Consider the following 11,871-nt stretch of genomic DNA (forward strand, 5'->3'; position numbering starts at 1 on the left):
CAACAGAGCCAAATATCAACAGTACGACGATTGAAATTTCTTTTGAGAGCCAAATTTTTTAAACTTAAACTATATAGATAGGTAAATTCAACTTTAAATTCCACTTTAAATTCACGGTTTTTGTCTTCCATTTTTCTTTGCTTCTTCTTTGTAGCCATCTCAAACAGGGCACCTAAAAAAATGTTTCATTTTATAATAATAAAGCCACCAACACAAAAGAATTACAATTCTTAAATTGATAACAAAAATACCTGTAGGATTTGCAGCTGGTTGAAAAAATACAGGTAACTTTATACTTCGAGTAGGTACTTTTGTCTCCCGTGCGCGATTTGCGGATGTGACTAGCACTAACCACTGCACAATGAGACTGCTGACTGACTGGCTCACTCAAATCGTGCATGAATCGCGCACGCCTCCCCCGTGCTGCATATCCCGTGGCCCGCCTGCGATGCGTCTCCCATCACCTGACCTACCTACTGACACCCCCCCACTTCTTCTAACGCCACTTCTTCAAAATAGACTTGCCCAGGCCAAAAACCAACTTCTGCACATGGGCCATGAAGTTTCAATCGCACTGTACGTGCGCGCCCGCACGTGTATTTTGTGGAAGAGCCACACTCAAGGGGCCAAAGAGCCACATGTGGCTCGTGAGCTGCGGTTTGCCGATCACTGATCTACGCAATGGAATACTATGCTGCTATAAAAAACAAGGAATTCTTACCATTTGTAACAGCATGGATAGAACTGTAGAGCATTATGCTAAGCGAAATAAGCCCATCAGAGAAACTAAATATCACATGATCTCACTCATTTGTGGAATATAATGAACAACATAAACTGATGAACAAAAATAGAACCGGAGTCATAGAAGCATCGAACAGACTGTCCAGCCTATGAGGGAAGGCAGGGGGTGAGGGGTTAAGAGATCAACCAAAGGACTTGTATGCATGCATATGAGCATAACCAATGGACACAGATGGGGGTGGGGGTGAGGGCATGTGCTGGTTCATGGGGGTGGCTGGGAAGAGGTCACTGGTGGAAAAAGGAGACTTATGTAATACTTTAAACAATAAAGAACAAACAAACTGATGAACAACAACCAAAAAGTCATTCAACTTTTATTGTATTCTAAATGTGAGCTTTTTAACTATATTTTCTTTTCCCCATCAAGTTATTGAAGACATAAATCCACACACAGAGAATTCTAACATAACTAGAGGCCTGGTGTGCAGGTTTGTGCATATCGAAAGGAAATTAAAAAGAAGGTGGTTGTCAGAGCTGGACTAGGCGAGATGGGCCGGACACGCCGTGGAGCCAACCTCCCATGGTCTTTCCCAGGCCGGCTGCACCTGGAGCAGCACCTGGGCTTGAAGGGCATCTGCAGAGTGAGCGGGGTCCCTCCGGCAGGTGGGGTCCCTTGGACTGGCCTGTGGGGATCAGGCCAAAAACCAGCTCTCGGACATCCCCCAAGGGGTCCCAGAGTGTCAGAGGGCACTCTGCAAAAGTTGCTGTCGCTCAGCAGCTCCTGCATTGAGCGTCTGTCCCCTGGTGGTCAGTGCGTGTCATAGCTACCAACCAGTTGGCCAGTCAGCCAGTCAGCTGGTCACTTAGCCTTTTATGTATATAGGAAATGTATACTTTAACTTCATCAATGGATCCTTAAGGCCAATTCACAAAGAATATTATTTTATAACTCTACTATGCAGAGATGAATTTTCACTTGTGGAAAACAAGGATGAACATACACAATAGTACAACAACATACTATAATTCTTTGTTTTATATCTACTTCAGAGAAATGAAATTTCTTGAAGGCAGACATTATATAGTGGCAGTGGCAAAGTTTGCCTCCATATGTACACCCCTTTAAAGACCTGTCTATGAACCTACTCGTGGTGATAGTTAGAATATGTGTGACTATTGCTCCCCATCCCACCTTACAGCCTGCAAACACCACTGATTGGACCAGGTGAAGACAAGGAAAATTAATCTATGGGTTGAGATACACTTTTCTCAATTAGAAATTTAAATTGAAAACATTTAATCTAACTTGTGTATGTGTCATGTTATTAGTGGTGTATATGAGTTAAAGTCAGTAAATTCTTGTTATGAGTTCCTATAAGCTGCCCAAGTATCTTTCCTACGTGCCTCTTTTTTTTTCTTTTAATCTTCACTGGAGAATGTGTTTCTATTGGAGAGAGAAGAGAGAGAGAGAGAGAGAGAGAGAGAGAGAGAGAGAGAAATTATGTAAGAGCAAAACATTGATTAATTGCCCCAGTATGTGCCCAACCAGGGATTGAACCTGCAACCTAGATATGTGCCCTGAACAGGAATTGAACCTGCAACTTTTTGGTGTATTGGATGATATTCCAATCAACTGAGCCACCCATCCAGGGCTCCTAAGTGCCTCTTTTCACTTGAACTAGTAACGCAAACTTTACCTTATTAGGAGAACATCTCCCCATGTGCTGCATGAGAATGTCCTATCTGGATTAATGGCCTCATGAATCCCACCTCTGATCTTCAGCAAGAGAACAGTTTGGGAAATGTGTCCTACCTATAAATAACAGGTCTTAGGGCACCATCACTCATTTGAGGAATAGGGCAAAAATCACTCTTCATTAAGACAAAATTTCACCTTTACATTATTCTTCACTAGAGAACAAAATTTATAACTAGGGTGCAAATGCTTTTGTCCAGATTCACTTGACCATTGGCTATTACCTCTGAGGCTAATGACCAGGTGAAAATTCAAGAAAAGGTATTTCTAAGCATATGTACATTTTAAAGACAAGTGTTCCACCTGTCACAAAATGCCACTTTTGAAAAACAAAACCATTTCTATCTTTGCAGTCACTTTGCAATATTATGAAGCATCACACCCTAATGTGTTAGAGCAGGCACTTTGAATTACTGACTAATATGCAAAAAAAAAAATACAACAATCACAAAAAGACATCTGAGGAAATGATCTAAATGGAAAGTGACATCTGGCCAAAACCTATAAGGGATAATTGAGGCCATTTAAAGTAAGTAAATCCATCAGCCTAGTGAGGGCCCTCTTTAAGGTATTTCATCAGACAAATCCATCCTATTACAAAATATATTCTTATAGTCTCTTCCCAACAACATCTGGTCTTCCCTGTGAGAAGCAATAATTTCATCAAATATTTCAGTTGTTCTCTACATTTTCTAGACCTTTGGAAGCTGAGTAAAGCCATATAATTAAGAATGGCCAGTGAAATATGAGCTAAAGTAACTGACATGCATCCATTCTGGACTGGGCAGTCAGGTGCATGTGTGGCATTCTATATTCTCTTTACCTGCCACAGGGAAAGAAGAGGCCTGGTTTCAGAGAACATGGCTGCAAGGTGGTGGGCCTTTGGCCATATTGGATCCCTGAGTGACTATGAATCAGAACCATCTGTACACCCTGCTCATATCTGACCTGTGTACCATAAGCAATAAATATAATTTTGTTTTAAGCAACTGCAACTTTGAGTGTTTTCTTCTAAACTGAGTTGAATATGTAAAAGAAAAGCTGAGTCATGGGAAAAGAAAAACTATAATAAAAAGAATATTGGCTCAAAAACATAAAAACAAAAATGCGCATGTCCTTAACCTTGCAAATCCAAGGAAACGCTAACCCTACTGAAGCTTTGAAAGGTGATGCTGGGGTTATGGAAGTGTTTCTGCTAGCCTGCTAAAAGGGCCACTCCAGCAAAAGTCCCCATCCCCACAGATCACAAAAGCTACAATTGCAGCTAATAATCCTCCAACCAATCGATCAGGATCAATCAGAACACAGCCTCTGATCACCCTTTGCGCACCTTCCTGGTCTTACTTTAACATGCATTTTTGTTCCTTCTCATCTTTTGGGGGTTCAAAGCTCTACACACCAACTGGAATTGTTGCCTCTATTCCCTGTTGCATTGAGCCCTCTTTCTAACCTCCTGGCATGTGGGCCTGCAGAGTTTCTGTTTCAATCTGGCCTCTTTGGCTTTTAGTGTCATTTTCCTCTGCCTGTTTTTATCCATTATTTGAGGGAATAGATTCAGTTACTTGATGAAACCATTTGATTTTTCTGAACATTTACTTTGCCCTTTAAAAGGGCACACTTTCTAATTCCCATAATAACACATGCTAGCAGACAAGAAGCCAGCTTGACTACTGAGACCTTTCAGGTCTCAGGATATTCTAGATTGTGTGTTATTGCTACCCCTGATTGCCTGCAGTTTCATATCCTTGTACAGTTTCCTTTTCTCTGGTGAGAAAACTATAATACCTCAGGGTTGTTGTTTTTTTCTTGATTAAAAGAAGTTGTAACCTGAAAATTACTTTTAAAAAATTTAGTGTTATAATAAACCAGAAACAAATACTGTCTGAAGAAAAGTAAAGAAAAACAAACAAACAAACAAAACTACCTGAGCACTTCCTGCCATATAACATTTAAAAATCTCATCTTTTAAAAATCACTTAATAGTATTTCTATTTATCATGATTATAGGTAACCAAGCAAGCTAATCAGATCATTACAAGGAAGTAAATTGAAATAAAAACATAATGTTAAGCTTTCTTTGACATGTAAAAATAGAAAGTTAAAGGAGTTATATACTCTACTATACTATAAAACAATTAAAAATTATCTTTCTCTATCCAATTAGAAATTATCTAAATTGCAAGAAGGGCTTTTTCTTTATTGTTTCGTGTGATTGTTAAGTCATTCCTTGTGCTTTCATTTTAAACTGAATACTTAAACCACTCATCTGGATGAAACACACTGTGAACTCTGTCTGCAGCCACTAGCAATGTAGCAGTCCTTCTCAAAGCACAGAGAGGGAAGTGGAAGGAGAGAATAGATGGACCAAAGAGCCTACATTCTGTATCTTAAATATTTTGTTTTTATCGTGCTTGACAGAATACCTCATCCATTATAGCCTCTTATAAACACTGAACCGAAACCTTCTCTAATCATGAAGAAAAAGGAAACGTAGCTAATTTCCTGATGGTTGACAATAGCATTCAGGTAGGGTAGTGGAGATGGTCACCTTTCTGAGTTGATTTGTGTGGTGCTGACAGCGTTACCTGCCTACTCATGTACATTCACTAGCCTTCTTGCTTCCTGATCATTTTAACTAACATATTTAACTGGGCTACTGTTTAGAGCAGATCAATTAAAATATGTGTGCAGTATTTTTTGTGAGTTCTAAATTTGGATAATAAGGAAGAAAGACAGAGAAATTGATGGTCTGATCAAATAATTGAATTGATACCCCCTCCCCTGGGAACTGACCTTCAGACCACTTCACAATGGACATTCCCTTTTGCTTAGACCACATTCCACTTGCTAAGACCATTATCCTTCCCCTCAGGGCCTTTCTAGGATCTGAACTAATCAGAGAATTCTCTGCCCAGAAAAAGCCTGCCTAGAGTCCTTTGAAATCCCTGACTTCCTGTCCCTGGGCGCCATTCTGGGGCTCAGCCCATCTGGTCTCTAGATGACTTAATAAATTTATAATCCCTTACCACTTTGTCCTCATGTGTTCCTCCTTCGGTGACCCTAACATTTGGTGCCGAAACATAGGAGGGTTCCACAGGGAAGAGGAGCCATTGTCCTGGCCTCGGTGACCCTGAGTTTGCCACTTGGAGAGCAGTAAGCAGCAGAAGATCATCCTGGGCTTACCTTCGAATACTACTTGGGTGACTTGATCGCAGGCCTCAAGTAGACCTCCCTCACTTATGGACCCTCCCAGACCAGCCATGGAGGATGCCAGATCCCAGATCGGGAACCTCTCCTTCTCCGTTGCTGACCCTCCATCCCACACCAGCCAACTTTCTCTAGGTGAGTGACGTTCCACAATTTCCCTCATCCAGATTTCTGCCCACTCTCTCTCACTGACTTCTCAAGTCTCTTGTCTCAAAATTCTCTCGTTTCGAAAGTCCTAGCGCTAGGCCAGAAGACTCCTCAGCCATTCGGCTTTGGGTCCTTCTGGATTGAGGACACCCAGTCAGGAAGGTCACCTCTCATTTAGTCCATCTCTTCTCCCTACACCTTTCCACTTGTCTCCATGATCAGGGAATTTTTCTTTCTCTGTGGGGAAAACACATACATCTGCCTCCTGACCAACTGGACAGGAACATGTACTCTCATCTATCTCTCACCCAATGTAGATGTAGCTCCTGATAATCAGTCTTTACCTATCCCTGTAACCCATCATATCTGACACAAAAGAGCAGTCCAGATAATCCCTCTCCTCATAACCCTTAGCATCACAGCAGGGATTGGAACTGGCATAGGGGGCTTAACCAACTGCTCTATCATATTTTGCAAATTCATGGGACTACTGGCTAAAGAATATAAATTGCTATACCTGGCTACTTCCCTTCATAGGATGATTAACATTTCTATTCCTCATTCTTGTTTTGGCCCATGTATTCTGCACCATTTTTCATCTTTCCTTTAGGACTGCTTTCGAGCCTCCACCAACCAGTCTCTTGGGTAAATCATGCTGCTGCAACCCCTAGCTCCAACCATGAAGAATCTGTACAGTGTTCCAGCCAACTACAATCAAAGTCCATCCCCCTATGATCTTGACATTCTCCCTTCAGCAGGAAGTAACTATGGAAGATATGACCTCTGTCCCTAGTCCATAAAACAAAAAGAATGGAATGTTAGGTCTGATCAAACATTGAATCGATACTCCTGCCCTGGGAACTAACCTTTAGACCACTTCACAATGGACATTCCCTTTTGCTTAGACCACATCCACCTTCTAAGACCACATTCTACTTGCGAACACCATTATCCTTCTACTCTGGACCGTCCTAGGATCTGGACCACCCAGAAAATTCTCTGCCTAGAAAAATCCCGCCTAGAGTCCTTTAAAATCTCTGACTCCCCATCTCTTTGTGTTGGTGCAATTTTGGTGCTCAGACCATCTGGCCTCCAGATGACCCAATCTTTTAGAATAAAAGGCTAATATGCAAATTGTCCCCTTGACCAGGAGTTCGACCAGGAGTTTGACCAGGAGGTGGGGACATCCACCAACTGCCCACAGCACCTCCCCACAGCCGGCCCAGCCTGATCGACCCTGATCAGGGCGGGCTGGTCTGGTCGGAACCCACCTGTGCACAAATTTGTGCACTGGGCCTCTAGTAAATTTATAAATCCTTACCACTTTGGCTTCATGTATTCCTCCTTTGGTGACCCTAACAGAAATGTAGAAAGAAACTTATCTCCTGTGGTTCAGAAACTTTGTAATAAATTATTATTATTTTTAGAAGTACATCTAGTTTTTAAATATCAACAGCTAACTCTTGAGTACTTTCATTGTGGCAGGGACTGTTCTATTACTTTTTATACATAGACTTATTTAATCCTCACAACCCAAGAGTTACATGCTTTTATCATTCCATTTCACATAAAAAAAATTTAGGGCACCCAGCTGGTTAATAGTTGAGTGGAATTTTACTCCAGCCAACATGTTTCTGGTCCTCTGCACTACTATGCTATCTACACTCCACCACACTTGGAACATATAAATAAAAAGGCAGAACTTTCCTGGTTGAAGTAGAAGATCTCAGGTTTAGAGCTTTGGGTGCTCTCTCTGTGGTGGAAGTTTCAAATTTAGCAGAGCTGACTTTGATAACCTGCTCTAGACTAGATCAGGTGGCTTCCCAGGGACAAGCAGCATTGTAGAGAGATGTGAGAAGCCAATAGTCAATGCCAGAAATTTAGAATACTGGGTCCTTCAATAGGAGGAAGAAGCCCAGGAATAATAGAATAATTTTCAATATTTTTTCAGAGTATGCTTTATCAAAAGTTCTTTCTTATTGTAATTAGTCCATTTACATGTTTACATATCTTTGATCAAACTCCATTTTCAAAGAATTGTTTAGTCTTGAAGAAATTCTTCCACACCTTGTAAAAACCAGGTATGTACATTACTAAGGCCAATGAGCAAATCCAATTTTAAGACACATTTTTTATATTTAGATAAAGTAATCTCACTTTCAAGTAAATGCTAAAAAATATTTCAATAGAACAATTTTTTTTTAAAGATAAGCCTGGGAATCTTTTCCTTCATTATTTTTTCTTACAGTCTCAAGGGAAAGTGAAATATCTTACAAGCATACCTCCCGTCATATTCACCTGCTTTCTGAAAGGATTTAACTATGTATACAAAAATATTAACAGTAACATTACATGGCACTTACTATAAGCCAGGCACTCTTCTAAGAGCAGATATACATGTTACTTTAATTCTCACACATAACCTTATGAAGTACATTTTGATCATCCTTATTTTACAGATGAGGAAACTGAAGTATAAAAATGCTGAGATAAAGATCTGGGATTCAAATACAGCCAATATGGTTTTAGAGGACACACCATTAACCACTATGCAATGTCACTCCAAAACAAGTAAATTACCAAATAAAATAATTAAGCAGAGGAAGCAGACAAATGGAAATATGCCTTGTCAGTTCTCTAATGCCAGAAATCTAAGGCCCTTTTCAAGGCTCAGTCTCAACTTGTCCAAAACTGAATTAGTCATCTTTTCTTCAAAGCTTCTTTTTTGATATTATATTCCTCTGTATCATGATAGGTTAGATTATGGCACAGTAAGAAATGATCCAGATAGCTCCATGGCTTAAAGGAAGAAAATTATATATTTTGGCCAGTGAGGGCTTTATTGTATGTCCACTTGATCCTGGGATTCAGGCAGATGGAGTAGAGTCTATTTGGAACATTGCTAGTCTCATGGTAGAAGGTAAAATAAAAAGCATTGTGAATCAAGTGCCTGCTCCTGGAGCTTTCTCCTTGCAGGGGAACTTGGCACTCCCTGTCATGCTTTATTATACAAAGGAAGTCTCATGGCCATAAGTGAATCAACAGGTCAGGGATATAAATTTATTGCAGAGAAAATAATAAATTTAAGTGAGAAGCAATATTTTCAATGAAAGTCTCCATCTTAATTAATTAGCATCACCACCTCCATAAGCTGGAAACCAGAAATTTATTTCTAAATTATATTTATATATTAACTTCCATAAGAAAACAATACCCAAGACCTATTTAGTCCTCATTCTAGATCAGTGGTTCTCAACCTTCTGGCCCTTTAAATACAGTTCCTCATGTTGTGACCCAACCATAAAATTATTTTCGTTGCTACTTCATAACTGTAATGTTGCTACTGCTATGAATTGTAATGTAAATATTGATATGCAGGATGGTCTTAGGCGACCCCTGTGAAAGGGTCGTTCGACCACCAAAGGGGTCGCAACCCACAGGTTGAGAACCGCTGTTCTAGACATTTGTCTCAACCATTCACTCTCTTCCATTCCCAGAGTTCTATGTCAGATCTCAAAAGCTTTCTCCCAGATTTAGCAATAGATTTCTAGCAGTTTTTCCATTCTCTATTCAGCCTAATCCCCTTTTGAACAACAAATGCGCTGTCACCAAAGTGATGTTAAATAAAAATATAATAATAATAATAAAAATATAATAATAAATTCCCTTCCACCAATTACAATTCTATAATGATTTTCTATCTTCTACAGGATTAACATAAAAAGCATCTCCTTGCCAAGACTGCTCTACTCCACCTCCCAAAAGCCAACAAGATTTACACAGTAGCCCTCTACCTAACTTTTTGCAGTTCATTGAGCATATCATGACATTTCATGTTTTTGATCCTTAGCTTAGACTATCTTTCTACAGAGTTGCCTGCGTCTGTCTCTGCCAGGTAAAAATCCACTTCAATAAATGTATTGTGTGTGTGTGTGTGTGTGTGTGTGTGTGTGTGTGTGAAAGGTCTTCTCTCCTTTTCCAATGGTTGTTCCCAACTCTGCACTACAATATGCTCTGAATATGAAGTGACATTAATTAGGTCTGTTCACTCTGTCCATGATTTACATATTTTATATAGCAATTATTTCTTTGAATGACTATAACTTCTATTGGCTATGAACTATTTGAAAGAAATGTTAATGTATCATTCATTTTTGTATATGCAGTGCCTACCATAGTGCCCAGAATATAATACTACTCAGTAAATCTTAAGCAGTTAATGAGCTCTAATTAAATAATAATGAGAGAGAATTGAAATTGTGTGTGAAGACCATATTTAAACCAGAGAGGAATATACAAGGACATGGAAAACATGACAGGAAGTGGGTTTAATGAGGCAGGGAATAAAAAGTAGAGATGATTCTCCTTAAGATATGCAAATGAGAAAAAATGAAAGAAAAGGGAATTTGGGAGAAAGGTTAAGTTCAATGTTTGATTCAATTAGAGACTAAAGTATGAGTCAACAAGTTTACATTCTAATTTTACTTTCTGTAATATGGCAATTCATTTATTCATCATTCATATAAACACAGTCTCTTATTTCCATGTCCTTTCCATTAAAATTAAATTGACATAAAGTAAAGTAATATCTCTGCCTTGGAGTGAAAATAACCTGATTCTCTGGAATTTTTTCAGCTCCTGAAATCATTAACATCAAAATATTGCTTAAATGTTTATGTTAAATGTTAAATCTTTGTAATAATAAAATACATTATATTTTTTACTTTTGAACTTTTCCCCCCTCTAACTTGTGTGCTCTGATGATAGTTTTGATATGTTATTCTTCTTATACATACATAAAAATAACATTTTCACTACTCTTTAATTAATCTGGTACCAAAGTACCACCATTATAATTAAGTCAATGTACTTAAATTACTTATATTTAGATATTTGCAATCAAATCATTTCATACAGAAACTAGAATAAGTATGGGTGAGAAGGCCTGTAACTATGAAAGTATTCTAATATATTACATGTATATAGCTCCTATTCAGTGAAGACCTACTTGGATTTTTAAATAGCATTAATAAGCAGGAAATAATTAAAATTTTCTTCTGAACATGAAAAGTTACCTTTGTTGTTAAAATGATCTCTTATTAAACTTGAATGTTATTTTTCAGACTTGTCTGTGGACTTAAATATTATTTCTCCAAACATAATCCTGGAGAAAGCATGATGTAATGGCTAGGCTTGTAGGGCAAAATTGATTTGCTAACAGCATTTAAAAGGAACGACAGATAAACAAAAGACCAGTTTTATCAGTGAGTGAGATTGGATCGTATTGTGATATAGCTAGAAAGAACTTAAGCCCCCACCCCAAAATCCAGTTATTTCCCTGCAATGTAACTGTTGCACGTTAGAAAATGTGCCAGTTAAAACTCTGGGGAAATGGCAATATGTATGATGAGTTGGAATCGGATAAAGAACTGAATTTAAAAAGCCAATCTCTTTTAGAAAAAAAATTAAAGCTAAATTTAAAATAATCAAGAGGTTTCTCTTTTTTTATCCACATGATCTGATGTGGGTAAATTATATTTTGAAAAAACAATTGAAACACTGTATAAAATTAGAGCAGTGTGTTTTTGCACACCGAGAGAAGCTGTGAATCAATGGGTCAATAAGGTGGAAAATGAATGCATAATAGTCTTGGTTACTTCATAAAATGAATGGGTTGTATCTATCAAATATATACTGGGAGATGCCTTTATCAAGTTAAGATGATAAAGTTTATCTCAGAATTCTTTATAGCAGTAGTGTCCCCTGCAGTGCTCCATACTCTAAAGGAATGATCAGGAATACTATAAACATTGGGGAAAGATCAAGATCTCATCAGGATTATTAAAGTTGAAAGAGGCAAATTTCACAATAGAAAAAAACAAAACAAAAACCTCTCATCCCTTTATTGCCAAGGTAAAATAATCCTAAAATATTTTTCTCTGTTTATATACCATCTTGTCTTAAAAAGGTTTGAAAGGATATTAATAAGATTCCCAAACATACAAATTTATAAAACT

Source organism: Myotis brandtii, unplaced genomic scaffold, assembly GCF_000412655.1.
Source record: "Myotis brandtii unplaced genomic scaffold, ASM41265v1 scaffold179, whole genome shotgun sequence".
Classification (NCBI taxonomy): domain Eukaryota; kingdom Metazoa; phylum Chordata; class Mammalia; order Chiroptera; family Vespertilionidae; genus Myotis; species Myotis brandtii.